This window comes from Aquila chrysaetos, chromosome 3 (assembly GCF_900496995.4).
Source record: "Aquila chrysaetos chrysaetos chromosome 3, bAquChr1.4, whole genome shotgun sequence".
NCBI classification, from domain to species: domain Eukaryota; kingdom Metazoa; phylum Chordata; class Aves; order Accipitriformes; family Accipitridae; genus Aquila; species Aquila chrysaetos.
Genome location: NC_044006.1, coordinates 33,551,717 through 33,569,744, shown reverse-complemented (window position 1 = coordinate 33,569,744; position 18,028 = coordinate 33,551,717). Strand labels below are relative to the sequence as shown.

General features: G+C 38.1%; 1 long non-coding RNA gene across 1 annotated transcript; it reads right to left on the bottom strand.

Annotated features, from left to right (window-relative positions):
- Window positions 1–7,746: 7,746 nt before the first annotated feature.
- On the bottom strand, window positions 7,747–12,347 carry LOC115339844. Its single transcript, XR_003922847.2, has 2 exons — window positions 12,243–12,347; window positions 7,747–9,927 (listed from the first exon to the last, which is right to left on the bottom strand). It is a non-coding gene; the product is annotated as an uncharacterized LOC115339844 (long non-coding RNA).
- Window positions 12,348–18,028: the final 5,681 nt, after the last annotated feature.

Genomic DNA, 18,028 nt, shown 5'->3' with positions numbered 1-18,028 from the left:
ATGAGGAACTAGCACTGAAGAAATTTATTTTGAAGGAAGAAAATGGAAGCTGATCAGAAAATTGCCTGGTAGCTTGTGTTCATGTGCTGTTACTGTTTCACACAAAGATCACCAGTGTACCTTCAGTGTTTCCCTGACATGTATCCACCAGTGTCCCTAACAACCCAGTGTGCTCAGTTCCTTATGAACAGGTCATTACTTATCACTTGCATGATGTTCATTTTGGGGGTATTACAATTCAAGTGGCTGCTCAGCTGATACCCTATAAAGAGTCTTTCCACATAATGTTATTCTTCATTTTTTGCCTCAGTGCAAGACCTGCTCATGATTTATTGGCTGTAGCAAAGCACAAAGCCATAATTTTCTTTTATTGAACTCACTCTGGGTAGCCATCACTCTGCAGAAATGCAGATGGTCATCTTATTCTTAGTGACAGGATGAATGCCACAACTCTGCTGACAAAGACAGCAAAGCAGTCATTTATAATAGCAAGAAGAGCACTCAATTTAATATCTGTGTTAACTGCACATAGTTAGGCATTTTGGACACAGCTTTTATAGGATCCAGCTCTGCTAATACTTTAGGACATTACAGTATTACAGAAAATTTGCATAGCATGTATGCTGGCATCCAGGTGTAATTTCTGTGCTTACAGCAAATGAAACAGAACTATACCGTGCAGAAAAAGTTGGCCCCCAATTGAACTCTGATCATAGTCAGTTTTTATTATGTGTATTTGAGATACTGCAGTTTAATAGTTTGTCTATCTCTTCCCTTACTTCACATGTCAGTTTTCAGAGGCATCCACACTGCATATGAAATTCTGGATCAGAATCTACAAGCCTGAGTGAATGAATGTAGTTAACTAGTTCATTGCCAATGGAATTAAGGAGGTGGCTTGCAGCTTCCCTTCCATCTCAGAAAATGTGGATTTAGGGAATTGCTGGGGCCAGCATGATGCACAAAGTGCACTTTCTCTGTTCTGGGGTGAGAAGTGTGGCAGTGAATAATTCACAGCACCTACTGGAGTGCCCAGAGACATGCCCTGTGATGACCAGTGAGTTTGTGGAGAAAGAAAATATGGTGTTGAATATTAAACAGAAAGGATCAGGTGTTTTATAATAAGCACCCTGCCTGATCCTGCCAAAGGGCCCCCATGCAGACCTTAACAGCTGAATCTGGAATGTGCTTCATTTCATCACAGAACTGGCTATTGCTACAGCAACAGCACTTGGAGAATAATTCAAAGAAACAAAACACAGATGCAAGTCAAATCCAGGGATTAGAGTATTTAATCGTTTAGAATAAGGGAAGCTTTACCTAGCATATTCAGTGAATGGATTCAGAGCAAAAATACATCCAACATCTGCTAATGCCACATTTTAGTATTGCCTCTTCAATCAGAGTAAATTATATAGCTTAAGTGTTCATATCACCAATTAATCTCTCCTGAAGCAGATCTGCATATTAGTTGCTTGAAATAGGCTTAACATAGTCATAATTGTACAAAACACGAATACCATTTTTCATAATAATTAGCTAGTCACGTTGCCTTTTCTCTCAATTTGTCTAAATGTTCATATGTACATTAGAAGTTAGCAGTTAAATTTTATCCATATAACATCTCTCAATTACTCCATTGGTCTGTCTATAGCATCCTCTGCCTAAGGCACCAAACCTGTGCAAAGTATAGGTGTTCAATATGCAGTGTATTAATTTCCCCAGAGGCCCATTTGAAAGGGTTGGAACTCTGTTCCAGCAAGTGCATGGCAAGGAAGCACATAAGGTATTTCCCACTTTGGGAAAGGCTCAGTGAGAGGAACCAGGCACACCGACCATCACGTCGTTTCCTTGCAAGCTGAGAGCAGGCCAGGAGCTTGCTGTGCGAGGGCCAGGGAGCCTTGCAGAGAACTGCATTGTGCTGAAACTACCCAAGCTTTATAATGCTCTTCCATAGCACAGTTTGATCGCCTCATTTGCTGCAAAGACCCCAAAAGTGACAAGGAGATAATTACTCTGACCTCTGCTTGTTAGAAGTTGATAGAGAAGAGAGTTGATAGCAGTACCATGAACTGTCCTCATGTTTCATTTGCTGATGTGCTGTAAACCTTTGACTTGCTGCCAAAATTTAAGGTTGCCTTATGAGATAATCCCAGCTAAGAAGCTCAGTTTATATGCATCTTCCTGCCCTTCTGCTGGAGACAGGGGCATGATGCAGTTAGCTAAGAAAAGAAACACAAAAACTCCTGGGCTATGAATAATGATCTTGAATCAGTTCTTGGATTTGCAAAATGGTGATAATACTATGTACCCTCATGTTAAATTTATAAAATACTTCTCCCCTGCTGGAGTCTCTAAATCCCTGATCAGACGACCAACAATTCCCTTATACATTTCCTGCTGGTTTTAATCGCCTATCCCCATCTTTTCAAGGATATTTTCCTTAAAAAAAAAAAAAAAAAAAAAAGAAAAAAGAAAAGAAAAGAAAAAAGGCAGAAACTCTGCATTCAGAAACAAACAGTTACAGCTGCACTCAGGAAGGGTATGAGAGTTGGCTTGCAATAATAACTTTAAAGATACTGTAAATGCTTTATTAATCCATGCTGTTGACAGCTTTGAATGCCAAATTATCTGTGTTGCACTGAGCCGTGAAACTATCCCATGAGGTACTAAGTCCACCTTGAGACAGCAGTGAAGCCAAAGCTTTGATTCTCAAGGCTGACTTGAGCAAATCATTATTTTTAAACTCTTTAATCCCTCATGCATCCACAACACATAATTTTAGTAATGCATTTGACTTAAATTTCTTATTACTTCAGAATTCAGTCCAACTTCTACTGCAAATAGTCAGAGGCTCCAGAGAGCAGAACTAGTCCTGCTCTCCTGCAATTCTCCATTGAACTGATGAGATGACAGAAACAGTATGTCATCAAGAACCATAATTTTACCTTCTTTGGATGCTTTTTTTTTTCTTTTATTGTATTTCAGTGTAGAATATTCTGGAGACAAGGAGCACAAGGATGGGGAGTCTGGAGGTCCTAAATTTCAGTTCTTGCTCCCACACCAGTTCATGAGATTCCAGCTTAACTCTTAGGGTATTTTCAGAAGCAGCAGTGAGCACCTTGACCTGTCCACCTTATCACCTTTGTTTGACTTCTAGAAAATTACCACAGATAACACACTTCATACCAGACAGCACCTTACATCATCTCAGATATACTAAGCTGACAATTCAGACTTTATCCATACTGCTTAAATAAAGCTCAAGGCCCTGAGTGGCATTGCCTGGCCACTCTACATAACGTTTGGCCCAGGGTTTCCCTTTGGTCCCCTGTAGTCGCCTCATAGCCTGAATGCATAAACGCTATTTCATTGCATATTATTCTCAGTTCAGAGCATTTTGAATAATGTGATGGCTGTGTCACAACTCATCCAAATAACATTTTTATCAGCATGAAATTGAGGCTATAAGTTGCACACTCTGGTGTAGCAGAAGCCTTGAAGGTGCAAAGCATCCTAGGATGTCATTTGAGGATGGGGAGAACAAACCTGGTCCTGACAACGCAAAACAGTGCCATGCTGCAAAACAAGTATTAAGCATGAGGGACAATCAGCAGCCCTAGGACTTCATTCCCTGGCCCTAGTCTCTTCTGCAGTATAGACGCAGCCATGGAGCCTTACAGGCTCCAGCTGCCCCAGTCCATACTGTAGGCTCTCTACCCGCTACAGACTGTACAGGGCTGCCTCGGGCTGGCTCCTCCTTGTAGACATACCTCTTATGCAGCCAAATGCAAACTCAGTTCCTGCCTGTAATGCAATGATAATAACATTTACCCAATTACTTTTTGTAAAGTTCACCTTATCAATGTCAATACGCCATTCACTGTATTGAAAAAATATATCTTTTTTTGTGAATACATATCCTGAATAAAGAGAGTAAACAGAGAAATGTTTTATATCAGTGCAATTGCAAACCGTACCTGTGATTTAGGCAGTCATTTGCCAAGTGCTGTAAAACACACCCAGTTCTGAAACTGCCCCATCTATTAACTGTTAGTTCAAAATCAAACGAGCCCCTTCTGGCAAAAATAATTCCTGCCTGAGTATTGCCGCAGCATCCTGCTCTCTCTGCAATTCCTGGAAGGACAGGTTGGAGAGGAAGCCAGGGATGCTTAGCTGCAGGATTTCCCCCACAGACACTGCCTATGGAGAATATCGCCAGCAAAGCTGAAAGAAGCTGTACGTGACTGATCAGAAATCCTGCATACTTCTTGCTTGGCTGATCTAAATGCCTGTTAATTTTCATGGTGCTACCATAACTCAAACATCATGCCAGTTGAAGGAAGCTTATTTTGTATGATACACGGTGTCCTGGAAGAAAGCCTGTCACTACTGTCTCAAGCTTACATTGCTACCAGGAGTCAATGAATCTCAGTGAACTTGACAATATCTTTTGAAAACAAATTTCTTACTGCTCAGAAAAATGTCACGTGCTTTGTGTGAAAGGGATTGATAAAACAATCCCTTGCTTTGCCTGCTCTGCGCTTTTCAACTCTTCAAGTCTTCAAAAATCTTGCTAGAAAAAATGAGCTGAAATGTGGATGATCCTTTTCTGTTTACCAGAGGTATATATTGCATATACGTGCCAGTGAACCTGTCTTCTAAATAGCATGTGAAAAAAAAAAAAAAAAAAAAAAAAAAAAAAATCACAATTAGCTACATGTTTCAGATTTTTGCTCTTGCTTTAAGGGAAGCTAGATCAAAAAGATGGGGCAAGGCAGATTTTTTTTTTTTTTTTTTTTTAAAAAGAGTCAAATTTACCAGCATAAGCATCATCATTCATCAGTGAACACTGTTTCCATTTAGTACTGCACACATGACAAGGGCAACAAGTCCACTCAGACCAAGCAAGGGAAAACAGGGAAAGGGTGCTTCCATCTACCACCCTGGAAAAAAAATGAATGCTGTCCCTCTGCGTTATGTTCAGCAAATATCATGCCCTTACAACAAACTTGTTTACATAAGCTGAAAAAAATGACAGTTCTCCCACCACTGGAAAAACAACACACAATAGAGGGAAATAGCAGACACCCTCCCATGCACCAAGTTCTCAGTGAGCAGTTTGGTGTGCTTGCTTCTAGGTGCTTCTGATGCTGTATATCTCCCTGTCTACTTGGGACAAGAACCTAGCTTCTACCATAAGAGGCACTTTGGTATAAGACACACATTTTCATGGGCTGCCTGTCAGTCGGTCCTTCTGTGCTTCTTTCACTAACTTCTCCTGCAGAAAATGCAGAAGTCAGTGCTAATAACAATTCTGACAACATCATTTCAGTACGTTGCAGACCTTCATGCTTAGACGTCTGTAGCTTAGCAGCACCATGCAGAATAGCTTTGCAACAGAGGATTAACAATATGACCTCCGAATCACATTTACTTGGCTAACAGACTGAGGGCTAAGAGGGAGACAAGAATCAGAGCTCTCCAGATGTTTGACATGATGAATTTCCATATTGGTGTTATTGAAAAGATAGAAATGGAAAGGAAAAGAAAATGCAGTGAAACTGTCCTTTCACAGTTAAAACAAACCATAAAATAATTGCTAATGAAGAAATTCACATACTATGAATACAGAATTAGCAACTATAGTTCTTGTAAGAGAATCAATTAATATCAGCATAATGGTAGCAATATAGAAGTTTATATGACAGAAAATTATCTTCAACAGTTCATTAATATTAAAAAAAATGTCGTTAATATTACTTCCAAAAACATTCTTGAAATGTTTGTAGGTATATATTTTTATGTTATCTAGATATTTATAAGTCCTTATCACTATAGAATATGAGCACCTTACAACTTCCAAGGAGGTTCATTGCTTTTCATTTACCTTTCTTCAAGGATGAAAGAATATAAAGATAATGAAATAGTCAAAATGCTCTACATTTTGTCTATAGCTCTGCATATTCACTGTAGAGTTAAAGATAATTCTAGTCTTCCTGGTGTAATAAAGTCAATCAAAAGCTTTGCTATTTTACAAGAAAAGATAAGAAATGCACAACCAACAACTGTTGAAGCCAACTGAGAGAAATAAACGTGGCTCTAGATTCTATTTCCAGTTACAAACTCTGCCACGAACGCAGCAAGGAGCAAGCTGAATGTGACTTAGAAATGATCATGCTATTTGTACAAGGAGGTACCTACCTGTTAAGACAGGCAAAAGCTTCATCCTACTGCATCCTATGCAGAAAGGGACACTGCAACCTGCCATGCAAAACAATGCCTTGGAACCGCAGGCAACTATGGGATTTGGGGAAAACAGAGAGGTTGTATAAGCCAGTTTATTGGGAAGGGCACAGAAAGAGTTTATGCAGTTATCAAAACAGTCAGACAAGCTACAGATTCACAGCCATATAAAGCCAAATTGCAGCCACATGCTGAAGGGAGAGAACTGAAGACTGGTGAGACATTTCTTCTGCTATTGGGTAAACGTCAATGACATCAACAACGCTATTGAAAAAGACTGAAAGAACGGGACTGAATGTCAACCGGAACAGGTAGATTCCATCTCAGGAAGGCTAAGCTGGAAAGAAGTGACAAGATTCCATAATGGAAAGCTGTGAGCATGGGCAGCAGGGGAAGAAATTCTAAGACTTCTCTTAATTTCCTTCTCATGTCATCATCCCTACTTCCCACGCAATTTTGCCTATTTGAAATGTCCTCCCCTTCCAGTCTTTGTCCTTTGCCATTCCTTCTCCTAATAAATGCTTCAGTCTTTTAAAGTCTACAGAATCCAGCCTGAGCTAAAAAATTAAACATGAGCAGCTTGGAGAAGAAAGAACAAGTGGGAAGCCAGAGACAGGGAACCATTTAAATAATGGAAAAAATGCTGGCCATGGAATCAGAAAGTGCGTAAGCACATCCCTCTCCTAAAAATCCATACACTTCCCAGCATCCTCTTCAATTCCAACTGCCTCTTATGTCTGCTCTTTCCATCTAATAAATTATAGGCTTACTCTACAAAATGTTATCATCATCACTCCCATGAACCTTCTCAAATCTATGGTAGCTTCTGCAGCCTTTGTAGTATGCTGCTTAGAAAACAAATGTACTACATTGTGTTACTTGGGAGATCGGGAAGATAGGGTGAATAGGGACATTCTTCGCATTAATATTTGGTCAGCTGAAGCTAAAGAACAATGCATACAAATGGAAAAAAATTTTGAAACACTGACTTGTAAATTTTAAACCATTGCAGAAAGGAATACGGAATTACAAATTTTCTCCACTGCCTTGAATAGATAGATACATAAATCGTGCTGTTCTTTCAGAACCACCCCATAAATAAAATCACTCACAGATGTGTTGACATGCCCTATTCGGAATCAATAAGTAATTTAGTAATAATGCATTCTGAGGTGTGTGAGCTCTACAATAGGCAGTGTACAGAAACAGGGTAATATCCTTTTAAACAGTCTGTGAGCCCTTTAATGATCTTCACTCTTGCTCTGTGTCCAGAAGGCTTATGAGAGCAGCTGCATATAAAATGAACTAGCCTCCACCTGCTCTGTATGATTAATAAATACATTTATCGGTTATTTGTTTAAATACCTCATTATAATTATGCATATAGGCAAAAACTGTTCTGTTTTTGCAAGTCCTTATCAGGCTTACGTATAAAGAGACAACTATATAATGCTAGTATAACAGAATATAGCTAATATTATTATTAATATATGGTAAATATAGTTAATATAATTTATATTTATTATATTGCAAGTATACATACAAATACAATATCACCCAGTTCCAGATGTCAGTGTTTCCTTTGAGCTACTCACGTTTGCTTGGAAAGGGTGTTCCTGAGGCTGCTTTAAACTACAGTCTCAAGTTTTCACCTTTTGCTCCTTGACTCCTCACAGGCCCTTGAATCTCAAGCAGACCACAATCTGAGAAGAGTTATCATTTGTAGTTAAAAGGCATCTCAGGATAAACTGGACTTTCTGCTTAATTATAGTGTAGTATGGAATCATTCCGTACATCATGCAAGTACAAACAAGTACAAGTATAGTGGAATATGTTGTCATCCTTTGTCTACAAAAGAATGGTATAATGGAGGATGGTCAAGTCTCTAGTTCATTGCTGGATGGGTAGAAACAAAGTATGGCATCTTTTGACACACAGGAGATACACATCCTGCAGGGCAGTATGTAGCTATTCTACAGTCTACACTAGAAATGTATCTGATATAACATGAGTAAACATGAGATTTGTGGTCTACAGATTGCATTTAGGCAAGCAGCTACAGAAGCAAAGTAAAGCTGGGTTTTTAATGGGGTTTGTAGCATCTTGGAATCACATTCTGTGAACTGTGGATTTGAACTTGAAACTTCTAATGCAGTATTAGCATACTTCTTGTTTCAAAGCAAGAGATGACCTGTAACTGATAAAATTCAGGAGACATTTATACACCCACTTGCAACACGCACAGATAATACTTATACAAATAGAATACAGTGTTTAAGATTCTAATGCATACATATCTCAAAATTGAGTGCTGTAGAGGAGAGACATATGGGTAAAAGAGCATAATTTCTTTCAAATGCCATAAATTCTTATATTGGAATGAAAATATTGCATGTTATCTGTAGAAGATACTAAATTCATTCTATTTTATATATACACAAATATTTAATCACTTCATTAATTTAAAAGGTTTCTGCCTTTTCACATTTTCCAATTATTAAAGTGAACCAATTACTTATGAAAGGTTACATGTTGCCAGTACTTTCCACATGGGACTAAGGACTATGCTCTTTACTTTGTAAGCATCAACATTGTTTATTTGGACCTGGGCGGCCCCAAAATGGCAATCAGTGGGGCTAGCGCTGAGTTGTCTTCACAAGCTGGGATGGTCCCTGTCATGCATCCTGGCAGCAAGTCCCAGTGTGAGTATAGATGAAGGACACACGTACTTTGTCCTCTCTTTTCCTATGGAGGTAGTTGGCGCAGTTCAGATTGTAGCCCTGGGCGGGTACAGATGTCTGACCAGTGGAGTAAAACACGCTGCCCCAACAGCTATTCCCCACCTCTTCCAAGGAAGCAGCAGCCAGCCTCATGGAAACATCCCACATCCATCCACTCCACAAATTCAACAGCAGAATCTTGCAGCTTTTGGACAGGCAGCACCAAAGTACATGTGCAATTTTAAGCATGTGAACTGATGAGACCTATTCACAGTACTCTTCTAAGTGAGATAATACAAGCGTATTTAGAGCATATCAAAAAATTCCCAAACCATCTCATCAACATGCCACAACTTTGGCACAGAGACACTAACAAAGAATTATTCAAGCTCCAGCTGTATTCATCCTTTAGCTGTTTTGCTTACAATTTCCACAAAACTTAGTCTTACTAGCACATTTTTTTTCATTAGTAAATAGACTGACACCGTGTCAGTCACCTACCGGCTATCAAAGAGTAACAAGCTCCACTTCTACTGGCATGGGCCACCTTTTAACTGGCTTTGGTATGAACGTCTCAGGTTATTATATGCAACAGCACATACACAAAGCATATCTTCATTAGATCCCAAACAGTGCACCAAAGCTGCATTTAGGATCACAGAAAAAATGCAGCCGCTTCAGAAACGGAAGATACATTGCCATGGCAGGCACAATACAGACAATGCTGAGGGAAGGAGAAAAAGAAGTCGGTAGGGTTGAATTAAAAGTTCAGTCCAAATGCTTAGCAGTGTGAATGCAGTTGTCTGTCAGACAAAGAGGATAGTTTCCAATACTGTCAGTCATTTACCATAGAAAACTACAAAGTTGCTTTTTGAACTGGTCAGAGCCCAGGAGATTTCACATGAAATGAAAAGCAGAATGAAGAAATGCCAAGGAGGCAGCGAACTGTTTAAAGATCTTTCTGTTAAAAAAAAAAAAAAAAAAGAGAGTGCAAGAGAGACAGATTGAGAGAAATCTTTTAAGCTTAAAAAAAAAGGCCAGAAAAGAAATATAATTTTAAATAATTTCTTATGTGCAAACATTCCAATTGGTCTTGAGCACAAGGTAATCTCCTAAGAATTGTCAAATAGAGCACACCAGTAAAAGCACTTTCCCAAGTTTTATTGCAATTCCTTAAATTTTATGGAGGCAGTTAAAAGGCATGTGAAGCAAAGAAGGTATTCTCTTAGCCTGTTATGACAGACCTCACAAATTGTTTTATTCTAAGGAAATAGCTCTACCCATTTCCTCCTGTATACAATAACAATGCCTAGGAAATAGTTACTTTAGTAAAAACAATTGTAAACCAGGATTCTTTTTATTTTATATCTGAATCAGTCTGCAAAGATATTGCCAGCGTTAAATCCCTGACGTTTCTTGGCCATGTAGAAAATTAGTGATGGGTAGGCATATCATGCTGCTGTACCTCTAGAATTACTACAAAAGACTTAGCAGGACTGGAAAAAAAAGTGAATTGTAGGGGAAAAAAAGCTATTTAATCCAGAAGCATATTCAGACAGATAGCTTGAGTTTTGGAGGAATGATTTAAGATTTAGTCTTTCCTTTATATTTAGCTAGTTATTAGGGAGAAAAATGTTTCTGGAATATCTTTACAGAACATAAAATCAAAGCAGAGGTGAATAGCAAATCCAAACAAAAGGAGAAAGCATTTGCTATTCAGTTCTGTATCTCGGTGAGGAAGATACACTCATTATTCTAGGATGTGTGTGCCAGATGAATGTTAATCTTTGCCTTGTTAAGATATCTGGCCAAGTTTTCTTACAGGTGCCCCAAATAATATGATTCTAATTTGCAGACACAGCACCGTACACAGGAATTCAGTCAAGGATTTCCAGAAGGTCAAACAAAGGAGATGCCAACTTCTGCTCAGCAAGAAGTGGATGCCTAACTCATTTAGGTGCCTTGGCAGACCCAGTCTGGGGACACAGGCAACCCTGAATGCTGATATTATGGTTGTATATGACAACAAAATATTTGAAAGGGCATGTTTGAAAACATGCCTGTACAGTTCAGCATTAGCCTTTCAAAGTTTCACCATTATTTCTTAAACTAGCTAAGTGTTGAATGATTGTAGAATAGCTAGTTAGCTGTTAAAAAAATGCATCAGTCTTCATGAGGGTATTTTTTTCAGAAAGTGAAGTTTGTATCTAGAGAGAGCTTTTCACCTGAAAACCAGAGTAAATTTCTCAATCGTAGCAGTGATATTGATTCCAGGACACAAGAATGGAAAGAACAGCTGTACCATGCTGGATCTCTGCCATACCATCATATCTGCCACTGGCCAGTACCACTCTGCCTAGAGCAGAGTGGAAGAAAGTAAATATTTACCCACAATACTGCCCCAGCTTCCTGCGGTTTATTGAGGCAGAGGTAAGAGCTTTCAGTTAAGCAGCCCTCCTTGGATTTTCTTCCATGAATCTGTCACTGCTCCATAAAACCATAAAAGTTTTCAGCATCTTGTGGTGATAACTTTCTTGACTGAACTACACATTACACACAGAATTGCCTCTTTTTGCTGTGAAACTAACACCTAATTTCGTTTGAGGTCTCCTATGTCTTACACTAGAAGGGACAATGAACAGTGTCTCTAGTCACCTTCTTTATGTCAGGCTTTATGGACTTCTAGTATGTTGTCCCTTAGTCAACTTTTCTCCAGGCTAAACAGTGTTAGCATACTTAACTTCTTCATATTATGGAAATTTTTCAATACCCATGATTATCTTTGTTATTCATCTCTAACTTTTTCAGTTATTTTACATTTTATTTGAGATGGAGGAACCAGAACTGTTTAAAGCATTCAAGATCCAAGCCTAATGTGGATTTATACGGTGGTATAATAATGTTTCCTCAGAATTGTAAAGACAGCTTGCTTTCATCATATAAAAATACAGAGATAAAGCATCAGGACTTAGAATTCAGTATCTGTAAGTGGATTTAGACAATATTTTAAAATATCCTTGCTGTCTTGAGGGCAATCTTATTTTCATATATATCCAAGAGAACCTACAAATCACTACAATCCAATAACTAACAGAGATTGACCTGCATTACTTCCTGTTTTATTCATAAGGCAGAATCACAGTCCTTCAGCTAACACGCATACGGTAGTTGCTACTAATTCTGTCAAATTATTAAGTAATGAGATAACACAATGATCAGCGCATTAGAAGAATCCAGATAAAATCAGGCAGAAGACTGTAATAACTTACTCTTTACCTGTTCAGTGCTGAGGTCAAACATGGGACTTGGCATGAACCACTGCTTCTCCTTTGGAGGAAACAGTTAATCAAGTTGATCCAAGTTTACAAGGTCCACCAATAAATTTCCCTTGCATTGAAGCCCTGCACCAGACAGATGACAAAAAATGTTAAGTTCTCAGTTTGGTTCGTTCAGATATTTGCATAACAGAAACAAATATTATATGACTGTGATAGCCTGTGTTCCATAGCAGCTCCTGACTAACAGCAGAGTGGGTAATGCTCCATGCTGAGGTAATTTGGCTGTGAAATTCCCCAAGACAACCCAATGAAACTTGTTATATCTCCTCTATCAAGTCTGGTGGCAGAAAACTACATCTTCCTCTTTGAATGTTGTAAAAGTGTTATCAGGTTGAATGGGATATTCCATTTCATAAGCAAAAGATGTGTAAGTGAGGTGATACACTGAGGCAGAGTGCAGCTTCTCTTCCCTGGATCCCTTCCTCACAGCAAAGTGCCTGCGGAATTGTGTGTTGACAGGTCTCTTCAGACTGAAATAGGGACAAGGCAAAGTTGTTCCCTCCTCTTTAACACCATCCTCTAGTTATCAAGCCCTCAGCAAACCACAGCAGAAATAACCAAGGGACTTAAGGCTTTATGCTGGAGGGAAAAGACAAGAGAGTTGTGCTAACATACACATACAGATGGTGTTCACACATTTATAACTTAGGTTGTCAACTGGTCTGCAAGAAGTAACACCAGACCATGATGTTCCAGGTTGCAAGGTCAGCCAACAAATATCCTGGGAACTACTCCTCAACACTGCAGAAAATCAAAGGGAAAATTAACTAGCATTTTTCAGCTCCTGTGATCTGTTCAAAATTGTTTTATGTAGGGACATACATCATTCCTTCTTGTAAAGAATATCTATAGTGCCAATTTCCTACCAACACTATACAAACTGAGACAAGAAGCAACTACCTGGAACTAGATATATATTACTTGGCTGAGCAGACTAAATGCAATAATACCAAACTGATTCCCAAGAGTATTTTAGTTATTGTATATACCACCTTTAACCACTTCTCAGTCTTTCTTCCAAGAATTTAATATAATTTCAAAGGTTTGTGGGTCTTACAAAAAAAAAAGTTAAGGTTAAGGTTAGCACTAGGAGAATGTTTTCTAGAGAAAGGAATGTCAGAATATATCGCAGGATGTTCTCACTCAGATATCTAACAAATAAGGACTTATTTTTGATAAAGTGCTGCACTGGAACTGAGGATACTTACATTCAATCAGCAGCACTGTCATCAGCTTCTTGCACAACCTAAGGCTAGTCAGTAGATTACTCTTTTATTCAATTCTTGTCAGTGAGGACAATAATAGTTAATTTTTCCCACTTGTGTTTATTTGGACAGGAAGCCATTTGAGGCAGAGACTCTTTCTACCCTCATGTATATAAAGCACCTATTGCAAAAGGACACTGATCATTTGTAATAGGAGTAATTGCATGTATTATTTCCTCCAGGTGTTCCCTGTTCTTTGAAAGTAAACTCCTGGATCTACAGGATGGCTATGTACTCACCACTAGAGGCAAGGTAAAACTGCATGGGAAAAAAGATGCCTGGAGGTAACATGAGTATGAAGATATTTATATATGTTCATGTTACATGTGACTGGAACAGGTCTTGGCAAGACATGCCAGTTCATTTAAGCACAGAATTAGCCCTGATTAACAGTCAACTTGTGTTAACAAATGCCACCTATTTAATTAAGTTATTCTGTATATTACCTGTAATAAGAACTGTTGTGGCTAAGACAATAAGATGTAGCAACAGCAGGGAAAGACTTTTTTTTACAACAGCGATTATTCTATGAAGGCATAATGCACAAAGGTATCACAGTTATATGGGACTTCTCCCCTCTGTTTATATATAATTGCTATGCATTAAAAACAGAAAGCAAGTGCTAAAAACTTACCCTCTGGTTAAAGTGTAGTCCTTGCCCTACAGTATTTGCCCTTTTCTAAAGTATAGTCAACCAATGCCCTTTTTTGATTCTAAAAAAAAAAATTTAAGAAAATGTTATTCTGAATGGTAACTATTACAAAATAAACTCTTGGCAATCAACACAACAGAGCAGTGAAAAGTGTTCAAGAGACTGACCGGTCACTATCTCCTGTATGTAGAAAATGAAATAAATGAAATAAAGTATCTTCAATAAAAGACTGGGAAAAAAAGGAAAAATGGATTCTTAAAATATATCAGCATGATTTTAAGTATGACTCAGCTGCCTTTACTTTTTCTTTTTTTTCTTCTCCTCTCTCTGTGGAAGGCCAATCCCTTTCAAATCTCTGAAAAGTCAGATGGTCAAGTAGTATAAAATCCTGTCATCTATATTTAGAGTGCTTAGAAAATTGCCTGTAGAGACATTCTCTTGTCATCAGCACAAACATGCAGGGCTCTGGAATGTATCTGCAATATCAGTCAAAACTAAAAGAGAAAACAGAAAGGTGAAGAAGAAATATAAAAGATAGAAATTTTTTTTTTAAAGCTGTGTATGATATAGCATGATTTAATAATGTCAACAATTTGCAAGAGTTTCATGAGCATTTGTACTTTGATTCCTACAGAAGAATCACAGCATTTTGGCTAATACAGAGGACTGAAACTAAAATGCACCTGATATGATGTCAGGGAATTCATGCTTGTCAAGTATAGGCTATATTATTGACAACTGACCTTTATATTTATTTATTTAATGATCTTTAGTTCTGCTGATTCATTTCAGAAACCTAGTATAAACTGTACTTGTAGAAAATCTTTTCCTTGTGAATCATTAGCTGATACCAAAATCCAGATCCTGAGTTTTGTCCCATTGCTTCAGCTGCTTTTCAACTTCTGTGATTGACTCTTTCATCAAAATTTATATACACTACAAATTGGATCTAAAAGGTGTAAGATCACACCATATTTTCTGCAACTATTCCTTAAACAACCCTTCACTAGGATATTCTATGTGATGCAAGTTTATGATACTATTTTAGATTGTAAGTTGTGAAGTGAACTTCAGCGTTCAAGCGCTGCTTCTATGTCCTATAAAGGGCAATGTTTGGAATATGAACAAAATTATGGTCTGTCACTACAAAATGACATTGTGTTATCAAGTAATATCTGGCAAGATGAAGCAGTTGGATGGGGATCTAAACACTTTTGGTATTCATCCAAAGTGAAGAAAATCGTATCTGCTCTGACTGGTTGAAAATTGTTTTGAGCAATTTATCAGACTATCAATGCCAAAGTTAGTGTTGTGAAGTACAGATTGAGACAGTGATTTTTGGTCTGGAAGACAAACTTTAATTCCAGTATCAAGAAAACATAATATTAACACACATTGTTATAATTCAGACAGCTGTCAAATTAGTTGTGCCGTGAAATGAGACATTAAACACCAAGATACTTTGTTAATTACTTCAATAGTAGATGATGTACCAAGTATGCCTAGCAATGAAAGCATCCATTATGGAAAGCTGTAACTTGGTGTAAACTAATGCTGTTTGTTTCATCTGAATGGCCCTCTCACTGGAAAGAGCTGACACACACAATCAGAACTTGCCATCAGAAAAATTGTTTCCGTTGTTACTTAACTTTTCATATAGCTTCAGGATTTGTTTCACCTTCGTCATTCTCTGTGAACCCACCACCTCTGGGCTTTTTCCTAATGGTTCTCCATACTCCTCCCCATGCCTAGAGTGTTATATCCCTTCTATCATGCCAAACAGCACCATTTTGTTCTTCCTAATCCCACTGCAAATATACCTTCTACCCATCTAATCTGCTCTTTTCTCTCTTCACTATTTACAATAGCACTCATACATAGAAGACAAGAAAACTAAAATAATACCTTGAAATTAACAGGATGCGTTCATTCACCTGCACCATTTTATTCCATCCCTTTGTTCCCACCCCCCAAAGCTGTTTTTTGTTACCCCTCTCTGTTCTGCTACACAAAGATGCAAGGATCAACCAGAATCTCTGTCACCACTGGCGGCTCACTTTTCACAAACTAATTCACATTGCGAGACTGCAAACTCATTGAAGCAAGGATTGCTCATTTTAAAATATCTTTTAAAGGTGTTTTGTGCTCAGTTGCTCTCTCCCATGCCTTGATTCTCTACCCTGTCTAACACCATGCAGCCCTTCTCTTTTACCTGTGAAATGCCACAGCCCACAGCCCTCAGTTTCTACTCCCTCCTCCTTCTCAGAAGCACTGAAAACATCATGTTTGTTTAGTCCGTAAGCAAAAGTTGAAAGAGGATGTCTAGAGTCACAGTCAGGAGAAGAGATTTTAAAACTGGAATACCAAAAGGAAATTGAGGGAAATGCCATATGAAATACCATATGAAATTGAGGGCTCCTTTCAAAGCACTGTAGGCCTCAGCTAAAACCCTGTAAGAGTTTTTAATTGACTGCTATGCTCCCAAAAAAGACAGGGACCTAAAGAGCTGGGGAAGAAATCCCTCCCTTTTAAGAGAAACTGAAGAAGTCGAAGGTGCTTGCTTATTGGCGTTATCCACCCAATATGATGGAGGCTGAGCATTACAACATACAATAGCTGCAGTATTTGAATTATATAAAGCAAATTATTATCATGCACTGCTAAGCCACTTCTGACCCAAAGATTCAAAAATTATGTAGAGAGTCCCACACACACACCTCTGCCCAAAGCTGGCCAAATCTGTGAGGTTAGATTGATCCACTGGAATCAGTTATATAATTCAAGGCTGGTTTGGATGAAATTCTGGCCAACGTAAATATGAAAATTTACATCAGAGTTGGGGGCTGTGTTCAATTCTATCACTAGTGAACAATGAGATGATGTAAAATAGATTAAAAATCTTCTTGCTCTGAATGAGGTGTTCTCATTCTCCTGTTTTTCCTTTCACATTTTCACAGAAAACATCTCACAAGTTAACAGCTATAGATACAATGATAAAAACATACAAAGAAAAACAAATAGAACACAGTCAGTACACAGAGAAATGCACTGCACTCAATGTCTCCTATTTTTGAGTTATACTTTTAAGTTTGTCATCTTACAATATCCACCAGTGCATTCCTCTATCTCATGAATGGAGTCACAACCAGTTCCTCCATGTTTGAATCAATTTCTTAGAAATTATTTTGGAGCATAAATTACAACATACTTTTTCTTCAGATTAGCCCATTAGACTTAATAAAAGTCTTTTAACTTTTATTAAGATGAAACAGTACTAAATAAGCTTTATTCAACCTGGAAGTCAACTGAATTCTATTAGGCTTGATAATCATATGAGATCTACAACCTTTACTTGTTCTAATCTCAATTTCTGATCTATAAAATATTATCTTCATGAATTCTTATTGATTGCTAACAATGCTTTTTTTTAAAAGGAGTTTACTTTCAGCATGCCTTTAATAGCAGTGCTTACATGTACTGCAAGGACATCGAGCACTCTGAAATCCCCATTTGCTTTTTTCTTTCTAGGCCAGTCCTGTAATGGTGTTCTCCAGAAAAGCTGAAGAGTGGTTTAAAAGAGAACATTTTTCTCTGTTGTTCAGGCTTTGATTTTTGTCTGCTCAGTAGAATCACCGATATGCTTTGTTTCCCGTATGTTTTGAGGAGCTGAACATCAGAGTTCGGAGTCCAAGCACAGAAGACTAACACAGACTATTTCTATTGAACTCTTTCTGTAGGCACCAGGCATGGAAACTCAGCAGGATGTTTTGTTCTCAACAGTTTTCAGAGCCTGTTTATAGACAAATG